The sequence below is a fragment of the Octopus bimaculoides genome, chromosome 3, assembly GCF_001194135.2.
Source record: "Octopus bimaculoides isolate UCB-OBI-ISO-001 chromosome 3, ASM119413v2, whole genome shotgun sequence".
Lineage (NCBI taxonomy): Eukaryota > Metazoa > Mollusca > Cephalopoda > Octopoda > Octopodidae > Octopus > Octopus bimaculoides.
In genome coordinates, this window is record NC_068983.1 from 2,442,214 (window position 1) to 2,447,230 (window position 5,017).

The following is a 5,017-nucleotide window of genomic DNA, read 5'->3' on the forward strand; positions in this document are numbered from 1 at the left end:
CTTCTCTCTGTTTCTCTCTCTCTCTCTCTCTCTCTCTCTCTCTCGACATTTTTCTCATTTGGCAATCCTCTTTATTCCATTCTTGCTTCCACCATTCTGTTTCCTTTTTTTCGTCTTCCTTCCCTTAGTTCCTCCAATTTTTAGCCCTAACGTCAATGGCATTCTCCCCCTCTCCCCCTCCCCCTCTCTCTCACCCTTTCGACACATTCCAGTAGACCAATATACTCGAGATGGTAGAGACTGTTAATCACAGCAATGAGGAGTGCCATTATTTTGGTTAATTCATGATTGTGCTTTCAAACCCTGGAGGTTACATTTACCTTTCATCTCATGCATATCGATCAAATATTCACCACTAACATATCAGATCGATGCCATTACCTAAGTATCGCTTCTACAGACAGCCAACTCCATGTTCCACAATGTTAGATATATTATTTGTCGTCATCAGACTATTTCCATTTTATGCAATCCGATATTCTTTGCTTCTTTCGACTCTAAATTGGTTTTCATTTCTGTATTGTTGTTATTATTATTACACACCGAACAAAATGCTTAGCTTCTGCGTTCAAATTCTTCCGAAGTCGACTTTTCCTTTTCATCCTTTCAGGGTCGATCAAATAAGTACCAGTTGAGCACTGATGTCGATGTAATCGACTAACCCCTCCTGTGAAAATGTATAGATATGACACAATGAGGAACATGTTTCTGTGTAGATGCATAATCTATAAATTTGCGAATTGATTAAAAGAATAATTTGTGACTTTACATTTTAAACCCTGTGCTATAATACTTTTCATTCTCCTCATCTAAATAGTGAACTTCGGTTCCTAGACACCTTGCTACCTATGTATTCATTCATATACGCCTCTTATTTTCCACCCTGCTCCCCACTCACCATTTTCAACACCATTTTCTGATTTACCAATATCGCTTTTTTTTTTAATTCTCTCCGTTTAGTTTTCTTGACTAAGGACTTTAATTCGAAACGTCACATCTATCTGGTGTACACTCACGTAGTGATTTTATCAGGTTTGTTTAATGTATTGTTACCATTTGTTTCTCGTAAATCAGCTCATATATTTCACAACCACGTGTATATATTCTTAAGCTTACTTTCTTCTTCCTTTTGTTTCTCCTGTTTTCTTATCTCTCGTTATTCTTATTTTAGTCTTTGTATGAAATTTTCACTTTTGATATTGTATTTCTCCCTCCCTGTTATCACACCTTCCATCAACTTTCACAAAAGACGAAAAAAACTTAATAAACTTCGCAACGTCAATATCGCTCTCTACATCTCTATTGCCTCCAGTGTCTCTAACTTATCTTCAATCATTTTCTATTTCATTTATTCTCTGTTTCATTTCACAATTTCCATCTCGTCTAATAATGCAATATTTTACTTTCTCAAACAAAACTAATATTCCATTATTTATAATTTCACTATCTTTTTGCTATTATTTATTTTTACTTCTTGTTTTCTTCTCTAGCATTTCTAAATAAATATTCATATATTTTATTTACATCGATTCTTAATGATTTAGTGAAGAGATAGCAGTATCGTTAAGCTATGCAGTCGTTTTCAGTGACTACCTGGTGATTTACTCAGGGATGGACCTCAGCGATCGTTTAACAACCTGTTCGGGACGAACGCGGGGGGGGGGAGACAACTGAGCTGGTGATACTTGAAGTGTCATGGCGGATGTTCTCGTGCACATATCGCACGAATCCAGAACAACATACAATACTCATGCTTCTCCGTAAGACGGCAAGTAAAGCGTGATTTGGGAAATGAGGATGCTGCTATTTCTAGTAGAACGAGTGGACATGAACAATTCTGAAAAGCAATGTTGGCTCATTCATGGAAATGAGAAATTTGGAATCAGTGAACATCAATCATTGAAACGCTCATAATTTATAGAATATCTTCCAAAGACACAATGTAAGAATTTCAGCAAGAACTGTCTCATTGATATGAACTGTTTCCACTGAGGATAGGAATTTCTTTAAGATTTCCATAATATGACACTGGGCTGTTCGATAAATATATTCTAGTTTTGACAGTAAAGAGGAGGAAATGAGAAAATTGCAAGTTTTACCTTTCTTAATGGCGGACATAATGCGAACTGAGAGAAAACGAGGACTAAAAACATGTCGCCATTATTGCATATTTCAGATAATCGATAATTGATAATGGATAAATTAATGTCAAATAATTAGTCATAATCGGATTGTTATTGATCCAGATACCTTTGTACCCAGCTCCAGCACCAGTTAATTGTGATATATGAGTGAATCAACAGCTGTGCTGTCACGATGTGCACACGAATTCGAGAGTTGCACAACAACAATGCCACATCTCTCTTTCTCTCTCTCTCTCTCTCTCTCTCTCTCTCTCTCTCTCTCTCTCTCTCTCTCTCGCATTCTGATCAGCCTGGCACCCAGAGATAAGATGAGGTCAACATGACTGTATATTACTGGTTGCAAGGGGGTAGTCAGGATTTCAAGAGTGTCTCGTCGTGCAGCCCACAACATTCCATGAAATGTTCGGAACCAGAGTTGTTTTCCTCCGACCAATGCAGTAGTCTCAAGCTCGGGTAGAAATACCCAAGCTCACCAAGACTTTGAGACATGTGGAAGCAGTTTGATGGGGTGTGGTCTTAGTGTACATTACGGTTTCTTGGAATCACCAGTGAGACCTGTACGCCAGGCTGGGGAGCTGGAGTCAATGGTGGACGATTGGATCCTAGTGAAACACGAGAAGTTGTCCCACCCCATACTAACAGCATCCCTCACCCAACACCCATACTAACAGCACTACTAACCATTCTCTAACATCCCGGCACTAAATACACGTTATCATATCAATAAAGATCCTTGAAACAGATATAATTCTATAGAAATGACCGCTGACGGAGTGCGGCTCTTCGTTCGTTTCTTTCACAAACTGCGTTACTGTAAATACATAATTCCATATATGGACATGCACTAAAAATATTCACTTTCTCTCTCTCTCTCTCTCTCTCTCTCTCTCTCTCTCTCTCTCTCTCTCTCTCTCTCTCTCTCTCTCTCTCTCTCTCACACACACACCTACACACTCACACAGACACACAAGCACACACAAGCACACACATACATACGCCCGTATATTCAAGCACATACATTTCTATCATTTTTGAAGCCAGTTTTCTACATTGAGAGAGAGAGAGAGAGATAGAGAGAAAGAGAGAGAGAAACAAAGAAACAGAAAGAGAGAGAGAAACAGAGAGAGAGACGGAGAGACAAGAAGTGACAAGGAGAGAGACGGAAAGAGAGAACGCGTTTTGGGGAGTGGTAGAGAGAATTTGTGTAAGCATGTGAGAGAAATCGTGTAAGAGAAAGGAAGGAAATGTGTGTAGATGTACATGCATGTGTGCGAGTGTGTGTGTGTGTGTGTGTGTGTGTGCGCGCCTGAGTATGTGTGTGTGCGTGTGCGTGTGTGTGTGTGTGTGTGTAATGAGCACTATCTAATAGCTATCTAACAGTGAAGATGATACTGTGTATTTTCCACTTGAAATGTCCGATCCATCAAATGATGTTAGTCTCGATGTGATGTAAAACACGAAAGAGCTTTATTCTAAATAGCGAATTCTATATTGTATTATAGTTTAATGCTTAGATTTGATTCATATTCGGTATCTGTCTTTAAATAAATATTTCCTAGTAGTTTTCAGTTTGAAGGATTAAAAAGGAATTGTGAAAAACAGTTGAGCATCGGTGAGAACCGATTAGATCAAACTGATGGAGATTTTGCAGAATAACGGCAGTGGACAGAGGAGACAATGGATGGCGCGAGGAAGAAAATGTTGCCATTGTCGTAAAGACAGACATACATACAAAAATATCCTATTGTTTGTGTTAAATTTCCAATGAAGGAGCCTTGGATCTAGGTTAGGAACCGGCTCTTTCTCTATTGGCAAGAAATCTTGAAATAAAACTGACCAATGGCATACATACATACATACAAACATACATACATACATACAAAAATATGTGATGTTCCCACTTCTATACACGAAGAGAAAACCTGGGGCCCAAAGCGGAAAGGAGCAAGATCTCTGAAATAATTGTTTAACATTTGTAAGAAACATTTCTTTGTTATTATGTTAAACTGTCGTATGTCCAAATTTGGCCAAATGCGTTTTATTTTCTCAGTATTTAAATTTGCTTGCGATAGCCGGTTCTTTTGGTCAAACTATCGTATCTCCATCTGCTTCAGATGCCAAGATATGAATATTGTCAAAGTGTAGTACAGTAGTTTAGCAGTTTTTCAAAAGTGTAGTAAGTCCCACAAACTACAGTTTTGCAAAATCATTTCTGACTGAAAATATCAAACATGCATCCAACAAAGTATTATTGTCAAGCTGAAACTCGCTAATGTAAAAAGAAATGGAATGGCGAAACTTTTTTATTTTGTTTTCTGAAGCATCGTTTTGGACTTACGACAATTTTGCATAATAGCAACGATTTGCAAGTGACTTTCTTTGCTATCATTTTGTTGAACTTTGATTTAAATCGCTGACGCTATTTAAGTCTAATTCATCAATTATTTCAACTAATTACATATCTATAATTAAAATTGCCGATGAGTTTTGAAAGATGCTTATGAAAACTTCCGCAGAGTGAGATTGAACTGAAAATCACGGAGTTGTGAAACAAAGCACACAACAGCACGTTTACAGCTGTGTCCAATAAACAACAAAAGACGTTTGCTTCCACAGTGTCATGTCTTGCAGCCTCAACAACGCAAATGGTTCATTTATTTATTTATTTATTTATATAAATTCTTCAATAACAAAGTAAATGTGGTAATATTGTTTGTCTTGACAGCATCCTGAAGCGTTTCAACATCTTTAACAACAATACCACCACCGACACCACCACCACCAGAAACAACAGCAGTGTTAATACATTAACACATATTCTTTTTCCCTATAATCTATCTCTTTCTCTCTCTGTCTCTCTCTCTCTCTCTCTC

The 5,017-nt window shown here is 37.7% G+C and overlaps 1 protein-coding gene across 4 annotated transcripts in view; it reads right to left on the reverse strand.

Annotated features, from left to right (window-relative positions):
- Window positions 1-5,017, reverse strand: part of LOC106867639 (putative uncharacterized protein DDB_G0277255) — a 167,943-nt gene that overhangs the window by 25,635 nt on the left and 137,291 nt on the right. The window lies entirely within an intron of this gene.